This window comes from Lepidochelys olivacea (genome assembly GCF_965140295.1).
Source record: "Lepidochelys olivacea isolate rLepOli2 genome assembly, chromosome: 9".
NCBI classification, from domain to species: Eukaryota; Metazoa; Chordata; order Testudines; family Cheloniidae; genus Lepidochelys; species Lepidochelys olivacea.
The window spans coordinates 48,307,275-48,319,452 of NC_140419.1; the positions used below are offsets into that span (position 1 = coordinate 48,307,275).

The 12,178-nt window shown below is 41.7% G+C and overlaps 1 protein-coding gene across 5 annotated transcripts in view; it reads left to right on the top strand.

Moving 5' to 3' along the window:
* STAG1 (STAG1 cohesin complex component) overlaps window positions 1–12,178 on the top strand; it is a 381,779-nt gene that overhangs the window by 34,827 nt on the left and 334,774 nt on the right. For 4 of the 5 annotated variants that reach the window (XM_084638723.1, XM_084638721.1, XM_084638722.1 and 1 more), the window contains one exon: window positions 4,239–4,290. The exons of the other annotated variant lie outside the window; for it this stretch is intronic. The gene's annotated coding sequence lies outside the window, so the exon portion shown is untranslated. The remainder of the gene's footprint in view (window positions 1–4,238; window positions 4,291–12,178) is intronic. 5 annotated transcript variants of the gene reach the window in all.

Sequence of the window (12,178 nt, forward strand, 5' to 3'; positions counted from 1 at the left end):
GAGATTCTGGAATAGCCTTCCAATAGAAATAGTGAGAGAAAAAAATCTAACTTGTTCTAAGATGGAGTTTGATAAATTTATGAATGGGAGTATGACATGGTTGCTTGCAATATCGGGACTGGACTCAATGATCCAGGAGGTCCCTTTGAGTCCTATGTAAGCACTAGGATATGATGGAATTATAATTAATAAGCAGCATGAATTTTCTAAAAACATCTGATTCCAATGATGAAGGCTGAGGGCCATTCTGGCTGAAGAAATGGACACAACAAACTACACCCCTTCCTGTCCTTCTGCGCATATTCCCTTCATCAAGTTGTTGTTGTTTATGCTTGGTGGTGGTAGTTAATGAAGGCTTTATATGGATGGCATCACTAAAAGGCTGAAATTTAAAGCTGTGGTCTTTGACGTACAGTCGTGGCAATGGTGAGGTCTGTCTGGGTGGAAGAATATAGCTTATATGCTGATAATTGCCTGAACTTCTAATTTCTGTACTTTTTGCAGTAATTTATATTTGTTTTCTTTACACCCCATGATTCATGATGTTTGTGACTCCTTTAGTCTGCATTGCATAGCATTTGTATTGTGTTTACCACATTACTGTTTGTTATTAAATGTCTTCCAAATAATCTAACTAGTCTATTCCACAAGATTGATTTCTGTGCCATTGTGATGAAGGCCATCCCAACTCTCTAGATCTCTCTTCCATGTAACGTGGCTAACATTCCATGAAAACAAATCCCTCTACTCTATATCACTTACCTAGCCCAGAGGTTCACCTCCCCTTTGCTCATGGGATAAGAGGGATCTCCAAAAATATCACCTGGCCTTTCCTCCCTTCCAAGATCCCTGAAGTGTTCAATAATCTTTGAAGCATAATGTCATGTCACTCGTGCCAGTTTGTTTAATTGCCAGCGGAGTTTTGTGCATCAACTTCAGAATGCCATCTTATCATATCTCTTCTCTTAATTCCGGGAAGACGGCACACAATTCTTCTGTCCTTTTTTTGTCTCTTGCAGAATTTTTTACCCACTTTTCTTAACATGGAGTCCCTGAAAACAGGGACTGTTCTCATCTTCTCTTGAGCAGGTGTGATGTCCTTCTGGATTGAGCTGAGCAGCCATCCTCATATGTGTCCCTTGCAGCTCTTATTTTGTTCGTCTAGTGAAATTTCAAAGAGAGATTTTTCTGCAGATGCCTTGTAGACTACATAAGAACAGCCATACTGGGTCAAACCAAAGGTCCATCTAGCCCAGTATCCTATCCTCTGACAGTGGCCAATGCCAGGTGCCCCAGAGGGAATGAACAGAACAAGTTATCAAGTGATCCATCCCTTGTCGCCCATTCCCAGCTTCTGACAAACAGAGGCTAGGGACACCATCCCTGCCCATCCTGGCTAATCGCCAGTGATGGACCTATTCTTCATGAACTTCTCTTTTTTAAACCGTACTTGATGATGTATTCTGCTATGTAGAAGGCCTTCTGGTTCACTTTCCTCTAGTGATCATAAACTGCCAATCCTCTTTTTCTGATTTCTACTTTCGACTCCTTCATTGCTAATTCCTTCCCTTGTTGAATCTGTGGCGATGATTTCTAGATCTTGTTGTTCAAGAAGTCTTCATTCTCTTTGGTGCTGTCAGATTGATGGTTCTTCAAGACCACAAATCTTTTCTTCCCATCAACTTGCATTTCACATTCAGGAAAACTTTTCTTGTGCCTTCAGTCAGGAAGGAAAACATGTACATCTCCTCCCAGACTGCAAATACTGTTCCAATGTTGTCCATTATTACTCATGTAGAAATGTACCTAGGTAGAAGATAAGCAAATTCCCTGCTGCAAATTCCTTCAAACACTCCTGTTAGTGTTTGCCTGTTCATAGAATCATAGAATATCAGGGTTGGAAGGGACCTCAGGAGGTCATCTAGTCCAACCCCTTGCTCAAAGCAGGACCAAACCCCAACTAAATCATCCCAGCCAGGGCTTTGTCAAGCCTGACTTTAAAAATATCTAAGGAAGGAGATTCCACCACCTCCCTAGGTAACACATTCCAGTGTTTCACCACCCTCCGAATGAAATAGTTTTTCCTAATATCCAACCTAAACCTTCCCCACTGCAACTTGAGACGATTACTCCTTGTTCTGTCATCAGCTACCACTGAGAACAGTCTAGATCCATCCTCTTTGGAACCCCCTTTCAGGTAGTTGAAAGCAGCTATCAAATCCCCCCTCATTTTTATCTTCTGCAGACTAAACAATCCCAGTTCCCTCAGCCTCTCCCCATAAGTCATGTGCTCCAGCCCCCTAATCATTTTTGTTGCCCTCCGCTGGACATTTTCCAATTTTTCCACATCCTTCTTGTAGTGTGGGGCCCAAAACTGGACACAGTACTCCAGATGAGACCTCACCAATGTCGAATAGAGGAGAACGATCACGTCCCTCAATCTGCTGGCAATGCCCCTACTTATACAGCCCAAAATGCCATTGGTCTTCTTGGCAACAAGGGCACACTGTTGACTCATATCCAGCTTCTCATCCACTGTAATCCCCAGGTCCTTTTCTGCAGAACTGCTGCCGAGCCATTCGGTCCCTAGTCTGTAGCGGTGCATTCGATTCTTCCGTCCTAAGTGCAGGACTCTGCACTTGTCCTTGTTGAACCTCATCAGATTTCTTTTGGCCCAATCCTCCAATTTGTCTAGGTGACTCTGGACCCTATCCCTACCCTCCAGCGTATCTACCTCTCCTCCCAGTTTAGTGTCATCTGCAAACTTGCTGAGGGTGCAATCCACATCATCCTCCAGATCATTTATGAAGATATTGAACAAAACCAGCTCAAGGACCGACCCTTGGGGCACTCCACTTGATACCGGCTGCCAACTAGACATGGAACCATTGATCACTACCTTTTGAGCCCGACAATCTAGCCAACTTTCTCTCCACCTTATAGTCCATTCATCCAGCCCATACTTCTTTAACTTGCTGGCAAGAATACTGTGGGAGACTGTGTCAAAAGCTTTGCTAAAGTCAAGGAACAACATGTCCACTCCTCATCACGTTCTCATCCACAGAGCCAGTTATCTCATCATAGAAGGTAATTAGATTAGTCAGGCATGACTTGCCCTTGGTGAATCCATGCTGACTGTTCCTGATCACTTTTTCCTCTTCTCTAAGTGCTTCAGAATTGATTCACTGTTCTCTGATTCAAAGCTCCCTTTGCAGCTGGCTTATATAGGTTGTATAATTGGGTCAGCACAACTCCTTCGTTAAGAAGAAGAATTTTAAAAACACCTGGAGAGATCACACACATGGCCTGGAGAGGCTTGAAAACCCAATCACAAGGTCCTTACAGAAACATACCAAACTCACAAATTAGCCAAGGCTGTTACCTCTGAGCACAGGATATGCAGTTACTCCTCAGAAACACCCCTTTTACCCTGATATGGACATTCTAATCTATTGTACAGGCTGTAAGGAAATGGTGACCATTTTAACTGAAAGTAGCCTATGGCCTCAGTCCTACTGCAAGTAATTAAAATTTGCTTGAGCACACAAGGTGTTTATTCCTTTGTCTCTGCAGAACTGAACGATTAACACCTGTGGGTGAATCCTTGTGTTAAACAGAAGAATTTTTCATGTTCAGTTTCTGAAGATTGGTGGAAGAGCCTTAGGTTCCTTTCAGAAAATTCCTCATAACTAACCTTTGGCTCATTTTACATTCTGTCATTCTGTCCACCACATCTGAAAATGGAGGATGGCTGTATTGGCAGTGATTAAATTATGAATCCAAAACAGGTACCAACCTGTGGAAGTCCTTGCCTGAGGAGGTTGTGAAGGCTAGGAGTATAACAGGGTTTAAGAGAACTGGATAAATTCATGGAGGTTAAGTCCATTAATGGCTATTAGCCAGGATGGGTAAGGAATGGTGTCCCGAGCCTCTGTTTGTCAGAGGGTGGAGATGGATGGCGGGAGAGAGATCACTAGATCATTACCTGTTAAGTTCACTCCCTCTGGAGCAGCTGGCATTGGCCACTGTCGGTAGACAGGATACTGGGCTGGATGGACCTTTGGTCTGACCCAGTATGGCCGTTCTTATGTTCAAATGTTTGTTTGGAGAGCTCCTAAATTTCCATCTGGAAGTGGTGGTTCAGATTTGAGGTCATGCTTTATATCTCAAGCTTTGTTGGCATTGTGGAATTGGTTGGCAGGAGAAACCTAATACACACTTGATTTTTGCTTTTCTAGGTATCAGGAGTGCCAGCCAGAGGTTCCATTGCATGTTAATACATTCTTAAAGGTAAGCTCCATTGATCAATCTTCCAGCCTCAAATAGCTAATGCCTTAGGGATACATAGTCTTGGTACAGACGCAAAACATGAATTATACCTGGTGACATTACAGAGGAGTTAAGGTTGTGGTGTGGGATTTGTGGTGATGGGTAATTGTGATAATGGTAAAGTGTATGGTTGTGGCTAGAGCATTGAAGGGTATGTGCTGTAATGGCTTAACCTTTTTCTTTCCTCGCTTTTTCATGTTTGTCTCAGGTGTATTGTATGTAGTGCAAGTTAACTTGACTATTTTACAATTAATTTTTTGTATATTAATGTGGTTTTTTCATGCTTAAAGGTAGATGATTAAATAAGAGGGGCAAATCTGTCGGGGATGGAGAAGTGTACACTTCACGTCAGTGCTGTGTGCCAGACCCCCATATATAAAATCTTCTGCCTAGTAGCATAGAATCTGACTGAAAAATGTAACTATATTGATGGAGTCTGTTTTTTATCTATAAAACAGAGAAGAGTATATTTGACAAAAATTTGTCATACGTAGTTTCAACTATTATGAATAATTCTTAAAAATAACCCAAAATGGAATTACACGTAAATATTACATCAGATGTAAAGTAGAGGGTTACATCTCTCTACCTAATTATGTAGTAAATAGTTTCACTGTTAACAGTGAAAGGTTGGACTGCCAAGGGCAAAGTTAATAAAAAGCCCAATTTCAGATATTCAGTATTTAATTCAGCAAGAGAAAATGTGTAAAAACTAACCGTGTGTGAAATTCATTCTAAAAGGACTTTTATATTTAGGAGAGAAAAAGATTTTAAACTCATTTTAGAACACAACCCTAACTAAGGTATAGCTACAAGGCTCCACTGTAATCATAATAATGGTAACGATGGGAAGATGTGACAAGTAGATGAGAAAAGTGAGCTGGGTGTGAGGGAAGGAGGCTGGAGTGTCAAAAATAGGATATTTCAGCATAGTTTGAGAAGATCCTCTGACTCTTTTCTCCTGGTCTAATGCTCAGAAGGGAATGGTACGTTACTGAACTAGAAATATCTTAAGCTTTTGTGCAAAGCAAATTAGACATGATCTGGTCGTTCAATATTAATGACAAAAACAGCCAATAGCACTTTGTATAGTATAATACAGAGAAATTTCTTCACTGATCAAAAAAGTGACAGTTGTTCTGTGTCTGACCCATGTCATATCACATCTAGGGTACTATTTAGAGTTCTAGGTCTCGGTATCCAAAAAATGCTGCTGAACTGGGGAAAAATACTTTAGCACCTGGAGGAATATATTTAGAGCTACTAAAGGTTTAAAAAAACCTAAAATATGTACGGTGCAATAACTAACAGGGATATAACCATACGTATGGTCAGTATTTAAAGGGAATGAAATACTCCAAGGAGGAGTAATTGTTTAGGGTTTAACAATGGCATGTCTATAGATATAAGTTGATTAAAATTGACCAAAGGTATACTTAATAACAGAGAGGTCAGTTAGACTGGAGTAATCTCCTGCCACTTGAATCACTTAAAATTAGACTGGACAAATCATTTGAATATTCAGCACAATCCTTTATTGGCAGGTGGATGGGTGGATAAAATAACCTAGTAGGGCTTTGTTTCTAAATACAGCCGGGGGAAAATCTGTGTGCTTGGATATTCCTTACACTCGCTGTTCATTGGTTTTAAATGAATAATTCCCCATTAAATGCGATAAATTACACTATCCCCATCCCATATGTAATGTGCGATGTGAATAGTATGATCAATAGTTAGAATTGGGGTTAATTTTTCTTGGCATGTTCTCTTGCTGCTGTTTATGTTTCAGTTAATGGAGGAATATAAGCTATTCTTACATTGCCTCATCATATCGCCTTTGGTGTTTGTAGTAAGATGTTTCCATATTAATGCTGTTAAATGAGTGTAGAAATTACTTGTAAACTATCTCCTATCTGTGGATGTGATATATCTTGACTTCAGCAAAGCTTTTGATATGGTCTCCCACAGTATTCTTGCCAGCAAGTTAAAAAAGTATGGATTGGATGAATGGACTATAAGGTGGATAGAAAGCTGGCTAGATTGTCTGACTCAATGGGTAGTGATTGACGGCTCGATGTCTAGTTGGCAGCCAGGATGAAGCGGAGTGCCCCAGGGATCGGTCCTGGGGCCGGTTTTGTTCAACGTTTTATTAATGATCTGGATAATGGGATGATTTGCACCCTCAGCAAGTTCGCAGATGACGCTAAGCTGTGGGGAGAGGTATATACGCTGGAGGGTAGGGATAGGGTCCAGAGTCACCTAGACAAATTGGAGGATTGGGCCAAAAGAGATCTGATGCGGTTCAACAAGGACAAGTGCAGAGTTCTGTACTTAGAATGGAAGAATCCCATACACCGCTGCAGGCTGGGGACTGACTGGCTAAGCAGCAGTTCTGCAGAAAAGGACCTGAGGATTACAGTGGACTAGAAGCTGGATATGAGTCAGCAGTGTGCCCTTGTTGCCAAGAAGGTCAACGGCATGTTGGGCTGTATTAATAGGAGCATTGCCAGCTGATCGAGGGAAGTGTTTATTCCCCTCTATTCGGCACTGGTGAGGCCACACCTGGAGTATTGTGTCCAGTTTTGGTCCCCCCACTACAGAAGGGATGTGGACAAATTGGAGAGAGTCCAGCAGAGGGCAACGAAAATGATTAGGGGGCTGGGGCACATGACTTATGAGGAGAGGCTGAGGGAAGTGGGATTATTTAGTCTGCAGAAGAGACGAGTGAGGGGAGATTTGATAGCAGCCTTCAATTACCTGATGGGGGGGTTCCAAAGAGGATGGAGCTAGGCTGTTCTCAGTGGTGGCAGATGACAGAACAAGAAGCAATGGTCTCAAGTTGCAGTGGGGGAGGTCTAGGTTGGATATTAGGAAACAGTATTTCAGTAGGAGGGTGGTGAAGCACTGAAATGGGTTACCTAGGGAGGTGGTGGAATCTCCATCCTTAGAGGTTTTTAAAGCCCGGCTTGACAAAGCCTTGGCTGGGATGGTTTAGTTGGTGTTGATCCTTCTTTGAGCAGGGGATTGGACTAGATGACCTCCTGAGGTCTCTTCCAACCCTAATATTCTATGATTCTAAGGATCATGTCAGATGAAATGTTTGGATTACTTTAGTAAAATAGTTTTCTGCTGATGTAGGGGCTCGAATAGTATAGAAACTGGGTTGCTCAACCGCTGTATTATCTTGCCTGGGATCCAGGTCAAGCTCTGACAGGCTTATAATTACCTAGGTCATCTTGTTTACTCTTTTTAAAAGTTGCAGCAATACTAGCTTTCTTCCAGTCTTTTGGAACTTCCTTGCTGCTCCAAGATTTTTTTGAAATTCAACATTAATGGCTCAGTAAGTGTCTTTGGTAACCTGTCGAATCAAGGAGCTTCACCAGTTTGGACAAGGAAAGATTTTGGTACCCAGTTCTCCATCCAGGAACTGCTCTCACTTTCCCCACCCTCTGTTCTGGCTTTGCAGGGATTACACTACTATCAGCGACTGACCGGAGATAATAGCAGCTTCTCTGCAGAGAGCAACGATCTTGGTTCTGTTCTTGGAGCCTGATTGTAGCTAGCCTTTTTGTGCCCTTTGTACTGCCTTGGAACACTTTCTCATCCAGTAGCAAAGAAGTCTAAGGCCAGCCCCACTCCAAGGTAGTCACTGGGGCCTTGGCTGCTGCTAGAACCTGCCAGGGAGGCTATTAGGGGACCAAGTTGGGTTTTTGTTTCTGAAATTTTTTGATAATAGAGAATTTATCTGCAAATCCTATTGCTCCCTTAAAGCCTGTAGAGACTACTTATGGATTCTAAATCCAGAAGGGACCACTGTTCTGACCAATCTATTCTGACCTGTATAACACAGACCATAGAACTTGCCTGAAATAATTCTGTTTTATACTAGAACAGCTCTTTTAGAAAAAAGTCCTGTCTTGATTTAAAAATTACAAGTGATGAAGAATCCACCATGACTGTTGCTAAATTGTTCTAGTAGTTCAATTTTTTACAGTGAGGGTATTTATGCCTTGCTTCCAGTCTGAATTTGTCTAGCTTCAACTTCCAGGCATTGGATCATGTTAGACCTTTTTCTGCTACGTTGGAGGAACCCATTATTAAATATTTGTTCCCCAGGTAGATAGACTATAATCAAGTCACACCTTCACTTTAAGGTAAATAGATTGACCTCTTTGAGTCTTACCATTATAAGGCATGTTTTCTAATCTTTTAATCAGTCTTGTGGCTCTTCTATGAACCATCTCCAATTTATCAACATCCTTCTTCAATTGTGGACATCACAACTGGACACAGTATTCCAGCAGTGGTTGCATTAGTGTCTAATACAGAGGTAAAATAACTTCTCTATTCCTACTCTACCTTCCCCTAATTATGCATTCCACGGTAGCCGTAGCTCTTCTGGCCACAGCATCACATTGGGAGCTCATGTTCTTCTGATTATCCACCACAGCCCGCCATATCTTCTTCAGGATAGAATCCCCCATCCTGCAAGTATGGCCTACATTCTTTGTTCCTAAATGTAAACGTTGACATTTACTACTTGTATTAAAACACACACATTATTTGCTTGCACTAGTTTACCAAGTGACCAAGATCACTCTGGGTCACGCCTTTCCTCATGGGACAGGAAAAACCTCAGAGAAGGGTGCTCGACAATTTTTTTTCTTAGGACGCTTCCGAGTGTCCTTAAGTAATCTGTTAACTGTGTGATATTCTGTTAGGCAGTGTCATTAGTGCTGATATGAACCATCACCAATGGAACCTTTCCAGTTGACTTCAGAAGCCTATCCAGTCTTGGAGTGACATCTTGTGTTTTGGCTCTGTGCAGGCAGCACACCGTCCTGTTGTCCACCTGTGACTTGCAGAATGCTTTTTTTGATTCTTCTGAGTATTGAATCTCTAGCAAGGCGCTTCAGTTTTCCTTGGATAATTGATGATCTCTTTGCAGGCAAACTTGATTTTATTACAAGTTGTGCCGAACTGCCCTCAACATGTGTCCCCCACGCATCTGTCCTTTCTTTTTGGACCTACTGAGTCTCGAGGGGTATCTTACACTGTTTCCACATTAAGGATCTGGTATTGATTCAAAACTTCTAGCTATTTGGAAAATACTCCTCGTCTTTTTCTCTGTGGTGGCCACAGCCTGCCCATCTTCAGCTGTCTTCAGCTGTGTAAAATGCAACTGTGACCTCTTGCCTCTAGTGGTTACAAACTGCCAGCCCTCCTCTCTGATTTCCCCTCTCTCTGATTCTTTTGTCTCCAGCTCCATTCTGTCTTGAACCTAGGGTACTGATGTTTCTCAAACCTGGCTATCTAGGAAGTAATCTGCTTCTCTTATTCTCAGTAGCATCTCTACTTGCTCCTGCAATCCAAGAATCTTTTCTTCCAGCACATCACCAACTTGCACTTCATGCACATGAAATCCTTTCTGTCTTCAGGCAGAAAAGAGAACATGGCACATCCGTTACAGGTCATCACCACTGTTCCATCACTGGCCATCTTGATATCACAGGTGCAGTGCTAAACTTGGAAGGAAAGCCTCTCTTACTCCCTCTCAAGTCCCTCTGACACTCCACTGTTAGGTGCCTCTTTTCATTGTTCTCAAGTTTGCCTATCAGAGTGATTTTTTTTTTTATACCGCGTCTTCCCTGTTTAGCTCAGCTCAGCCCCATCCCTCACCACCAGGGAGCATTTAATCACTCTGAGATGTCAAACAGCTGGGCTGATCAAAGCTCCAAGGGCTAGCCACTTTGCTTACTAAGAGGCCCATGGCCCAGCTACAAAGCTTGTACATAGAAAACAAAACAGGCAGACAACCCACAGATGGACCAAATGCACCACTCACTGCTGCCTCCAAGCACAATCTGCAGCTACTCCCTCTGAAACTCCCTGTCTCTGTTAGTACAATCAGCAATGTCTAAAAACCCTAAGATTTGTTTAATGCAGGAGCAAATCAGTCTCTTAGCCCTGGTCTACACTGGGGGGGATCAATCTAAGTTACACAACTTCAGCTATAAGAAAAGGAGTACTTGTGGCACCTTAGAGACTAACAAATTTAATAATGTGAATAATGTAGCTGAAGTCGACGTACTTAGATCTACTCACCGTGGTGTCTTCACTACAGTGAGTCAACTGCTGCCACTCCCCCGTCAACTCTGCTTGCGCCTCTTGCAGCAGTGGAGTACAGAAGTCGACGGGAGAGCACTCGGGGATCAATTTATCGCATCTAGACTAGACAGGATAATTCGACCCCCTCTGGATCGATCGCTGCCCCCCAATCTGGTGGGTAATGTAGACATACCCTTACAGAGGTGGTTCAGAACTCCCCTAAACAAAAATATTTTTTTCAGCATGGTTAAATCATCGTTATGGTTTCCAGAAAGGTTTAGAATATAAAACTGGTGTTGGAGCTACAATTCGTCAACAAATATGTATGCTCTATCATTCCATCCAGAACTTGAAGAAGCATCTTAGCAGCTATTGTTCTGGGAAATTACAGACTTCTATTGATCTAAACAAAACCTATCCTCATAGCAATCTGATCTTGCCTTTGAAGATTCTGGATTTTGGGGGGGGGGGGGGGTTGGAAGAAAAATACTTGTAAAAACTGCCATTTTGGTAGCAACAATCCTGAGAGTGTTTGCCACAATGTTTGTAGCGGAGAACCATGCATGCATACTTTCTTGGATGATCTCAACTGGGCAAATTCTAGAAACGAGGCTGAAGAGTATATCAAGATAACAGTACAGATGTTATGGATTCATAGTAAACTAAAGAACATTTTTAACCTACAAGGAAGCTGGGAGTATGGACAAGACAATTAAAAACTACACTGCTCCAGGGAAGACAGCAAAAATTACATTCCACTATCTCAATGGTTCCTGTCCAACAATCAGTCAAATTTAGAGTATCTGTTGAGATTGTTGATGGTGTGCCCTGCAGTTGTATTACATATTACTTTAAACATTTTTATAAGGGTTTTTCTGTGCCCTCACCTTCAGAAATAGCAAAAGAAGTTTTTAAAAAATTAGGGAATGTGCCTCTTCTTTCTGATGAAGCTTAATTTAAAGCAAAATTTGCTCTTTCTTTTACCCTTAAAAATAATAAATTTAAGTCTGTTTTTCCCTGTTTTTGTTGGAGGATTTCAGGTGAGGATTTATTGTAAGCTCTAATACTTAATTGAAGGGATGTGTGTGTATTGAGTCATTATTGAAAGCTTCCTTTAACTGAAGTTAATTAGCTGCTGATGTTAAACGGCCGTGAACAAAACCTAAGCTTTAAACCATCTGACTAAAAATCCCGTGTCTCAATTGCCCATCTTTCACTCTCTTTGATCTTGTGATTTCACCATTTTACTAGCTTCCAGTGCATCTTCAAGCCCAGATGAGCTTGAATTTTTTTATGTGAAAAGCAAGGAAGGGAAATCTCTGAAAAACACAAGCAAACCGATCCCCACCTTCCATACACAGGCCTTTATGCATCTTTTTTTTCCTTTGCAACCTTGTGTTTATGTATTACAGTAACCTATTACATGACCACATGCATACTTTTTCAAATATTAGGTTTATTTCTGCATCCTTAGGAGATGTGTGTGTGCAATGACTCTGCATTGGTAATCGGCTGAGATGAAGCTGGGTTTAAGATCAGTCTTACTACAGTGCTGAATGATAAGGCTCTGATCCAGCAAAGTTCTTAAGTATGTGCTTAACTTTAAATATGAGAGCAATCCCATTGAAATAATTGGGGCTGTGCTTATTTATGTTCTTTGCCGTTTAGGGCAAGAGTTTTTAGTTCCTTATAGAATCAAGCCCTGAAAGCTTAAGTCTCTACCACTTGAGCTAAAAGAATT